Genomic DNA, 10,487 nt, shown 5'->3' with positions numbered 1-10,487 from the left:
CTGTGCAGTTATCAGTGAACATGCCCACTTCTGACCTTGTGATGGAGGGACGATCACTGATGAAGCAGCTGAAGATGGTTGGGGCCTCGGATACTGCCCTGAGGAACTCCTGCAGCGATACGTGGTTATCACCACGTATCGATAATCCTGATATCAAACTGGGGCTGAGATCATTGAACTCCAACCACCACAACCCTCTTCCTTTATAACTACGATCACCCCCTGTCACTTCCCAAATCTCAACAGTCACTGGCTCTGCATCACGGGACAAACAGCTAGAGTGGAAAAAAAACAACTTTAATTCTGTTTTTTTTTTTTACAAAAAAAAGATCTCTGCGTCTGGTTTTATCCCTCTAAAAATGTCCAGACAGCGCGCTCCAAAAAAACCAAACAACACCCTGGAACTGCCCAACCCACAGCCGAACAGGCGGAAGGAAGCCTTGCTTGGGTAGTCTGGACAAGCAGGAGTTTCAAAAGCAGAAAGAAAATTTTTTAAAAAAGCACACAAAATGTAATCCTGATATCAAACCGGTCCATTCTACCTTGCAAGTATTATTATTTTAAAAAAAAGGAGTCATTACAAGTTCTTCCCGAAAACACAATCATCCAGAAATTCATTATTCAGGGTTTACAATTACACCCTCGAGGGGTAAAAAGGAGGTGGGCAGAGGGTATAACACAATAAAATAAAATAAAAAACCCAGCGGAATCAGGTGGTCTGATTTATATACATTGCTCAACACATGGTGTGTGATTGGGAATGCTGGGCATCAGCGGGGCAGGCCTGGGACCCCCTCCCCCCTCCTCCTCCCCCTCCCCCCTCGAGGAGGAGGCGGTGAATGCAACCCCACAGTCCAGTCACAAATCGGGGTGGGGAGGGAGGGAGGGAGGGCTGTGAGGAGCTGTTCTGTTTTCGTGTGAATTCCCTGAAAATTTGAGGGGGCATACGTGTTTTTTTTTCTTTCCCGTGTGCGCGTCCACGCACATGTGTGTTTGCGTGCGTGCGTGTGTGTGTGTACATGTAGGTGCCGTATGCGCATGTGCACGTTTGCATGTGTGAGCGCTTGTGCGTGCATGTATATATGGGAGCGCATGTGTGTGCGTGCATATACTGTGCGTATATATATGTGTGAGCGCGTGTGCTGTGCGTGTGCATGTATGTGTGAGCGCGCTTGGGCGTATGCGTGCACTCTGCGTGTACCTGTACTGTGCGTTTGTGTGAGTGCACCTTGCGCGTGATGTGTGTGTGCGCTGTGTGCACTGCGCGCACGTGTGTACTGTGTGTATGTGCGTGTACTGTGCGCGTGCGTTGTGTGCGCGTGTACTGTGTGTGTGCATACGTGTACTGTGCGCGTGCGTGTACTGTGTGCACTATGTGCGTGTACTGTGCGCGTGCGTGTACTGTGTGCACTATGTGCGTGTACTGTGCGCGTGCGTGTACTGTGCGTCCATATATGTGCAGAGAGCAGGGCAAGGACAGTCAGTGTTCAGTCCTCCAGGACGATGGGCTCCCCCAGGGCCACGGGACGGGTTGTAATTGCAGGCTTCGCGTTAACTTGCACACACGGTCTCCGCGCAGCTCTCCTCATCTCCGATTGGCTCAAAGCTTTCCGAATCGTCCTGCACAGAGGGAAGGGAAGACGGGAAGAGAAAAGTCAATCTCACGTTAACAAAAAAAAACCTCTCCAACCGCGGTGAAGCAGGTTTGTGCACCACTGCAACTCCACGCGATGTCCGCGCCAGAGAATCCCGAAAATGGCGAGTTCCCTATCTCGGCCAAGTTGTCCGGAAGGGCAGAAAAAGCAAGGCAGGGAACAAAGATAGGGACGTGGTTTGTTTTCGAGAGTCACCCCACAACCAGGAGCTGGAGAGATAGATTCCCTACCTGGCAGAATCACCACCATCCATCGAATGATTGGTATCCACCACACAACACCCTCCCACCCATCCCTGCAGATGTACAGTTTATTTTGGAGGGGAAGCATTAAGTGATTAGTTTGACAAAGGTTTAGCTTCAGGGCAAAGTTAACCGGTGGGGATCCGGGTGGGAGCTCTACACGACGGGGAGATCGGAAAACCAAGTGTGGCACCGAATGCCTGGGGGGTGGGGGCGGGGGGGGAAGAGAGTGTGAGGTGGGGGGGGGGGGGAAAGAGAGTGTGAGGTGGGGGGGGGGGGGAAGAGAGTGTGAGGTGGGGGGGGGGGGGGGGAGAGCTATCTGATGCAATGGCGAAGAAATAAATCACATCAGTCAGCGCGCTCTCGGCCACCAACCAGAGTCATCTGCTGGCAGAACATAAGAAACAGGAGCAGGAGTCGGCCATTCGGCCCCTCGAGCCTGCTCCACCATTTAATACGACCATGGCTGATCCGATCATGGACTCAGCTCCACTTCCCCGCCCGCTCCCCATAACCCTTCACTCCCTTATCGCTCAAAAATCTGTCTATCTCCACCTTAAATATATTCAATGTCCCAGCCTCCACAGCTCTCTGGGGCAGAGAATTCCACAGATTTACAACCCTCTGAGAGAAGAAATTCCTCCTCATCTCAGTTTTAAATGGACGGCCCTTTATTTTGAGACTGTGCTCCCTAGTTCTAGATTCCCCCACGAGGGGAAACATCCTCTCTGCATCTACCCTGTCAAGAACCCTTGGAATCTTATATGTTTCAATAAGATCACCTCTCATTCTTCTAAGCTCCAGTGAGTATAGGCCCAACCTGCTTTGTAAGATAACGCCCTCAACTCAGGAATCAACCTCGTGAACCTTCTCTGAACTGCCTCCAATGCAAGTATATCCCTCCTTAAATAAGACTAAAACTGTACGCAGTACTCCAGCTGTGGTCTCAACAACGCCCTGTACAGTTGTAGCAGGAGGGGAGAAAACCCAATTTAAACAGTAAGATAAATATCAAGACAGAAGGAGCAGCTGGATTGAGCAAACTGCCCCACCACCCAGAAATTGGAGGGCTGACGACAGGGTGAGCCTCCAGACACCACCACTGTTAATGTTCATCCAGAAGTTTAAAGAGTACACATCATGGGCTGCAGGCTCCAGGCACATGCTAATAACTGTAATTCACAAAGTTACCCAGCTGGAGGCAGGTATGACCAAGCCCTGTGCACGACCCGGAGTCTGCTGACACCAAGCAGCCTACACTCTGTAGCCGTGCTCCCACACAGCCCAGGATCTCTGGGCAATGCAACTTGAAAACGCTCTCATTTCCGTCCAGCTCCTCCCTCTCCCTCCGTCCACCTCCACCTCCTCCCTCCCTCCCTTTCCCCCAAACTAAAGCACAACATTCCCATAAATCCAGCAAATTCTTATCAGGAAAGGTTGAGCAGGTTGGGCCTGTACTCATTGGAGTTTAGCAGACTGAGAGGTGTAAGGTTATGAGGGGGCTGGACAGGATAGACGCAGAGAGGATGTTTCCACTGTTGGAGACTAGAACCAGGGGTCACAGTCTCAGGATAAGGGCTCGGCCATTTAGGACTGAGATGAGGAGGAATTTCTTCACTCAGAGGGTGGTGAATCTTTGGAATTCTCTGCCCCAGAGGGCTGTGGAGGCTCAGTCTGTGAGTATATTCAAGACAGAGATCGATAGAGGGAATCGAGGAACATGGGGATCGGGCAGGAAAGTGCAGTTGAGGTTGACGATCAGCCATGATATTGAACGGCGGAGCAGGCTCGAGGGGCCGAATGGCCGATTCCTGCTCCTAATTGTTAGGTTCACTTGTGATGACAGATCACAGCACAAGGCAGCACAGACTGGGGCCGGGAAGAACTGTTACAGCATCAACAACCATCACATCTGCAGCACCGGTCGGTTACGATCTGAACACCAGGGGGTACAAGCTACACACTCAGAAGTGCAACCTCACCAGTGCAACGTGGAACTACATTTCAAAACTAGCCACTTTCAAAATATTCCCATATGTCTGCTGTATAGGGAGAATACACTTTCCCACTCCAGGAACTTGAGCACATAGATCCAGGCTGACACACCAGTGCGGTGTCGGAGGGGCGGTGCTGAGGGAGCGCCGCACTGTCGGAGGGGCAGTACTGAGGGAGCGCCGCACTGTCGGAGGGGCAGTACTGAGGGAGTGCCGCACTGTCGGAGGGGCAGTACTGAGGGAGCGCCGCACTGTCGGAGGGGCAGTACTGAGGGAGAGCCGCACTGTCGGAGGGGCGTACTGAGGGAGAGCCGCACTGTCGGAGGGGCGTACTGAGGGAGAGCCGCACTGTCGGAGGGGCGTACTGAGGGAGAGCCGCACTGTCGGAGGGGCGTACTGAGGGAGAGCCGCACTGTCGGAGGGGCGTACTGAGGGAGAGCCGCACTGTCGGAGGGGTAGTACTGAGGGAGCGCCGCACTGTCGGAGGGGCGTACTGAGGGAGAGCCGCACTGTCGGAGGGGCGTACTGAGGGAGAGCCGCACTGTCGGAGGGGTAGTACTGAGGGAGCGCCGCACTGTCGGAGGGGCGTACTGAGGGAGAGCCGCACTGTCGGAGGGGCGGTACTGAGGGAGCGCCGCACTGTCGGAGGGGCAGTACTGAGGGAGCACCGCACTGTCGGAGGGGCGGTACTGAGGGAGCGCCGCACTGTCGGAGGGGCAGTGCTGAGGGAGCGCCGCACTGTCGGAGGGGCAGTACTGAGGGAGCGCCGCACTGTCGGAGGGGCGGTGCTGAGGGAGCGCCGCACTGTCGGAGGGGCAGTGCTGAGGGAGCGCCGCACTGTCGGAGGGGCAGTGCTGAGGGAGCGCTGCACTGTCCACTGTCGGAGGGGCATACTGAGGGAGAGCCGCACTGTCGGAGGGGCAGTACTGAGGGAGCGCCGCACTGTCGGAGGGGCAGTACTGAGGGAACGCCGCACTGTCGGAGGGGCGGTACTGAGGGAACGCCGCACTGTCGGAGGGGCGGTACTGAGGGAACGCCGCACTGTCGGAGGGGCGGTACTGAGGGAGTGCCGCACTGTCGGAGGGGCGTACTGAGGGAGCGCCGCACTGTCGGAGGGGCGGTACTGAGGGAGCGCCGCACTGTCGGAGGGGCGGTACTGAGGGAGCGCCGCACTGTCGGAGGGGCGGTACTGAGGGAGCGCCGCACTGTCGGAGGGGCGGTACTGAGGGAGCGCCGCACTGTCGGAGGGGCGGTACTGAGGGAGCGCCGCACTGTCGGAGGGGCGGAACTGAGGGAGCGGCGCACTGTCGGAGTAGCGCACTGTCGGAGGGGCGTACTGAGGGAGCGCCGCACTGTCGGAGGGGCGGTACTGAGGAAGCGCCTCACTGTCGGAGGGGCGGTGCTGAGAGCGCCGCACTGTCGGAGGGGCGGTACTGAGGGAGCGCCGCACTGTTGGAGGGACAGTACTGAGGGAGCGCCGCACTGTCGGAGGGACAGTACTGAGGGAGCGCCGCACTGTCGGAGGGGCGGTACTGAGGGAGCGCCGCACTGTCGGAGGGACAGTACTGAGGGAGCGCCGCACTGTCGGAGGGGCGGTACTGAGGGAGTGCCGCACTGTCGGAGGGGCAGTACTGAGGGAGCGCCGCACTGTCGGAGGGACAGTGCTGAAGGAGTGCCGCACTGTCGGAGGGGCAGTGCTGAGGGAGCGCCGCACTGTCGGAGGGGCAGTGCTGAGGGAGCGCCGCACTGTCGGAGGGGCAGTGCTGAGGGAGGGCTGCATTGTCGGAGGTGCCGTCTTTTGGACGAGACGTTAAACCGAGGCCCCATCTGACCTCTCAGGTGGATGTAAAAGATACCATGGCACTATTTTGATGAAGAGCACGGGGGTTATCTCTGGTGTCCTGGGGCTAATATTTATCTCTCAATCAAAAAAAGGATTATCTGGTCATTATCACACTGCTGTATGTGGGAGCTTGCTGTGCGCAAATTGGCTGCCGCATGTCCTACATTACAACAGTGACTACACTTCAAAAAGTACTTCATTGGCTGTCAAGCTTTCTTTCTGATCTGTTGCTGGCCCTATTTTGCAAATTATTTATGCGCTTGCTCTGCAAAGATCATGACATCTTACCGCACAGGAGGATCCCATTGGGCCCATTGAGCCCGTGCTGTGCCGGCTCTGTGACAGAGCGATCCAATCAGTCCCACTCCCCCCTGCACTTTCCCCACAGCCCCGGCACATTTCTCCTGTCCCAGTATTGATCCAATTCCCGGTTTGAAAGTCACGATTGAATCTGCTCCCACCGCCCTTTCAGGCAGCGCGTTCCCGATCACAACAACTCGCTGCGTAAAAACATTCTCCTCGTCTCCCCCTCTGGTTCCATCGCCGATTATCGTCAATCTGTGTCCCTCTTGCCAGGCCAGGGTAACAAGGGATATGGAGCAGAGGCAGGTAAACTGGAGTTGAGGTACAGATCAGCCGTGATCCAACTGAACTGCGGAGCAGGCATTGAGGGGCTGAATGTGAGGTTATACATATCAGAAAAGGATAAACAGGCTGCGTCTCTTTTCTCTTGAAATAGGAATTCTGAGGGGTGACCTAATAGGTCTTTAAAATGATGAAAGTTTTCAGAGTGGATACAGGGAGGATGTTTCCACTTGTGGGGAAGAGCATAATTAGAAGCCGTCAATTTATGTTCCACTCGAGCCTCCTCCCGTCTTTCCTCATCTAAATCTATCAGCATAACCCTCTATTCCCTTCTCCCCCATATGTTTGTCTAGCCTCCCCTTAGATGCATCGATAGTATTTGCCTCAACCCCTCAGTGGTTGCGGATTCTGGAGATGAGGGGGTTGACTTATGAGGAAAGGTTGAGGAGGTTGGGCCTCTACTCATTGGAATTCAGAAGAATGAGAGGTGATCTTATCGAAACATTTAAGATTATGAGGGGGCTTGACAAGGTGGATGCAGAGAGGATGTTTCCACTGATGGGGGAGACTAGAACTAGGGGGCATGGTCTTAGAATAAGGGGCCGCCCATTTAAAACTGAGATGAGGAGGAATTTCTTCTCTCTGAGGGTTGTAAATCTGTGGAATTCTCTGCCCCAGAGAGCTGTGGAGGCTGGGACATTGAATATATTTAAGGTGGAGATAGACAGTTTCTTAAACAATAAGGGGTTATGGGGAGCGGGCGGGGAAGTGGAGCTGAGTCCATGATCGGATCAGCCATGATCGTATTAAATGGTGGAGCAGGCTCGAGGGGCCGAATGGCCGACTCCTGCTCCTATTTCTTATGTTCTTATATAAGACTGTCATCAAAAAATCCAATGGGGAATTCAGGAGAAACTTCTTTACCCAGAGAGCGGTGAGAATGTGGAACTCGCTGCCACAGGGAGGGGTTGAGGCGAATAGTATCGATGTATTTCATCATCATCATAGGCAGTCCCTCAAAGCGAGGATGACTTGCTTCCACGCCAAAAAGGGATGGGTTCACAGGTGTTTCAATGAAGGACCTAATATTCCAGGTCCCGAACTACATCCTGAAGGGTGGAAGATGCCTGTGCGTGGATGCTTTTAACGTGGGGTGACCTTTGCACATCAGCCACCACATGGGCCTGACAGAGCTCGGTCTTGGTCCAGTGGCAAGGGTTATCCAAGATGACTGGAGACCTGCTCTGCTGCATGGACCCAGTGCGCACACATATTGCAGCGTAGGCTGGCCCGTGCTGCCCCTGGGCACCTGGCCCCGAACTTATGCCTCTCCTGGGCCCTGAGGGAGCGCTGCACTGTCAGGGGGGCAGTGCCCAGGGGGCGCCGCACTGTCGGAGGGGCGGTACTGAGGGAGCGCTGCACTGTCAGGGGGGCAGTGCCGTGGGAGCGCCGCACTGTCGGAGGGGCGGTACTGAGGGAGCGCCGCACTGTCAGGGGGGCGGTACTGAGGGAGCGCCGCACTGTCGGAGGGGCGGTACTGAGGGAGCGCCGCACTGTCGGAGGGGCAGTACTGAGGGAGCGCTGCACTGTCAGGGGGGCAGTACTGAGGGAGCGCCGCACTGTCGGAGGGGCGGTACTGAGGGAGCGCTGCACTGTCGGAGGGGCGGTACTGAGGGAGCGCCGCACTGTCGGAGGGGCAGTACTGAGGGAGCGCTGCACTGTCAGGGGGGCAGTACTGAGGGAGCGCCGCACTGTCGGAGGGGCAGTACTGAGGGAGCGCCGCACTGTCGGAGGGGCAGTACTGAGGGAGTGCTGCACTGTCGGAGGGGCGATACTGAGGGAGCGCCACACTGTCGGAGGGGCGATACTGAGGGAGCGCTGCACTGTCGGAGGGGCGGTACTGAGGGAGTGCCGCACTGTCGGAGGGGCGGTACTGAAGGAGCCCCGCACTGTCGGAGGGGCTGTACTGAGGGAGCTCCGCACTGTCGGAGGGGCGGTACTGAAGGAGTTCCGCACTGTCGGAGGGGCGGTGCTGAGGGAGTGCCGCCCTGTCGGAGGGGCGGTACTGAGGGAGTGCCGCACTGTCGGAGGGGCGGTACTGAGGGAGCGCCGCACTGTCGGAGGGGCAGTACTGAGGGAGTGCCGCACTGTCGGAGGGGCGGTGCTGAGGGAGTGCCGCACTGTCGGAGGGGCGGTGCTGAGGGAGTGCCGCACTGTCGGAGGGGCGGTGCTGAGGGAGCGCCGCACTGTCGGAGGGGCAGTGCCGAGGGAGCACTGCAGTCGATGCATTTAAGGGGAGGCTGGATAAACACACGAGAGAGAAGGTAATAGAGGGTTATACTGCTGGATTTAGATGAGGAAAGACGGGAATAGGCTCAAGTGGAGCATAAACGCCGGCATGGACTGGTTAGGCCGAATGGCCTGTTTCTGTGCCGTATATGCTACGAATGGTCTCCTCCTGTTCATTAGGTATCTGCAGAGAGAGTGCATGTTTCTGTTGTAAATACTGACTCTGGTGTTCAAAGTGCGGCCCATATAACGAAGGGGAAATTCGAACGGAGCTGAAAAGGAGCAACTTTCACAGTAGACGTCAGGGCAAAGCCTCACAACGCACCTAAAATGGCGTTGCGTGGCTGGGCCAATGAATAAAACCCCACCTCTCTCGCCCTCCCCCACACCCGGAACCCCCATCCCATATTCAATTAACCCACTGCTACATTCAAGGAAGGAAGTCGATGATCTTTCCGTTCCACCAGATCTGACTGCCCCCGCCCGCCCCCCACTTCTCCAGAGTCCCCTCCCTCCCCTCCATCTCATGGTACACACCTGGTATGGTCTGTTGCCACGAAGACAATCGGGTCGGGGGCATCTCCGGGGTTCAATTTCTGCCGCTTACACGCTGGCTCAGTGCCAACTCGCTCTGTCTTCAGCCCCGCAGGGAAGGGCCTGCCACTGGCTGAGTGGGGGATAGGCGTCTGCAACAGTCACAATGCATTGCACCAAAGATTAGAGCTCGCTTTTCGTGCCACTTCTAAAACAGGGTGAATTATTAAGACTACATTAAAGAAAGTGTAATCCCAATCAGTATCCGCAGACAGAGGCACTGACTGGCACAGTAACAGCTCTGCCTCCTTCTCCAATCGCACTGGAACCTGACAATCAAACCCATGACAGCTAAACACACATTCATAGCCTTTTGTGATCGGTTAAAGTGGCGGTTATGTTGGGCAAGACGCTATAGATTTTTTAAAAAATGAGGCAGTATCCACTGGCATTCCAGATCATTACATATATTTGAGAGATAAAATTGAGACAGGATATCCATAAATGCAAGAGACAGAAAGACAGAGAGAGAGAGTGAGAGAGTGAGAGAAGGGGAGAGAGAGAGAGAGAGAAGGGTAAAGAGAGAGAGAGAGAGAGAAGGGAGAAAGAGAGAGAGAATGTGAGAGAGAGAGTGGGAAGGAGAGAGAGAGAAAGAGAGAGAAGGGGGAGAAAGAGAGAGAGAGAAGGGGGAGAGAGAGAGAGAGAGAAGGGGAGAGAGAGAGAAGGGGAAACAGAGAGAGAGAGAGAGAAGGGGACAGAGAGAGAAGGGGACAGAGAGAGAAGGGGAGCGAGAGAGAGAGAAGGGGAGCGAGAGAGAGAGAAGGGGAGCGAGAGAGAGAGAAGGGGAGCGAGAGAGAGAGAAGGGGAGCGAGAGAGAGAGAAGGGGAGCGAGAGAGAGAGAAGGGGAGCGAGAGAGAGAGAAGGGGAGCGAGAGAGAGAGAAGGGGAGCGAGAGAGAGAGAAGGGGAGCGAGAGAGAGAGAAGGGGAGCGAGAGAGAGAGAAGGGGAGCGAGAGAGAGAGAAGGGGTGCGAGAGAGAGAGAAGGGGAGCGAGAGAGAGAGAAGGGGAGCGAGAGAGAGAGAAGGGAGCGAGAGAGAGAGAAGGGGAGCGAGAGAGAGAGAAGGGGAGCGAGAGAGAGAGAAGGGGAGCGAGAGAGAGAGAGAAGGGGAGCGAGAGAGAGAGAAGGGGTGCGAGAGAGAGAGAGAAGGGGAGCGAGAGAGAGAGAAGGGAGCGAGAGAGAGAAGGAGAGCGAGAGAGAGAGAGAAGGGGAGCGAGAGAGAGAGAGGGGGCGAGAGAGAGGGAGCGAGAGAGAGAGAAGCGAGAGAGAGAGAAGGGGAGCGAGAGAG

The 10,487-nt window shown here is 55.7% G+C and overlaps 1 long non-coding RNA gene across 1 annotated transcript; it reads right to left on the bottom strand.

Moving 5' to 3' along the window:
- Positions 1 to 276: 276 nt before the first annotated feature.
- Positions 277 to 9,289, bottom strand: LOC139242279 (uncharacterized). Its single transcript, XR_011589156.1, has 2 exons — positions 9,146 to 9,289; positions 277 to 1,620 (listed from the first exon to the last, which is right to left on the bottom strand). It is a non-coding gene; the product is annotated as an uncharacterized lncRNA (long non-coding RNA).
- Positions 9,290 to 10,487: the final 1,198 nt, after the last annotated feature.

This window comes from Pristiophorus japonicus, unplaced genomic scaffold (assembly GCF_044704955.1).
Source record: "Pristiophorus japonicus isolate sPriJap1 unplaced genomic scaffold, sPriJap1.hap1 HAP1_SCAFFOLD_1292, whole genome shotgun sequence".
Taxonomy (NCBI): domain Eukaryota; kingdom Metazoa; phylum Chordata; class Chondrichthyes; family Pristiophoridae; genus Pristiophorus; species Pristiophorus japonicus.
Note: the sequence above shows the minus strand (reverse complement) of the source record. Positions and strands in the feature narration are given on the sequence as shown.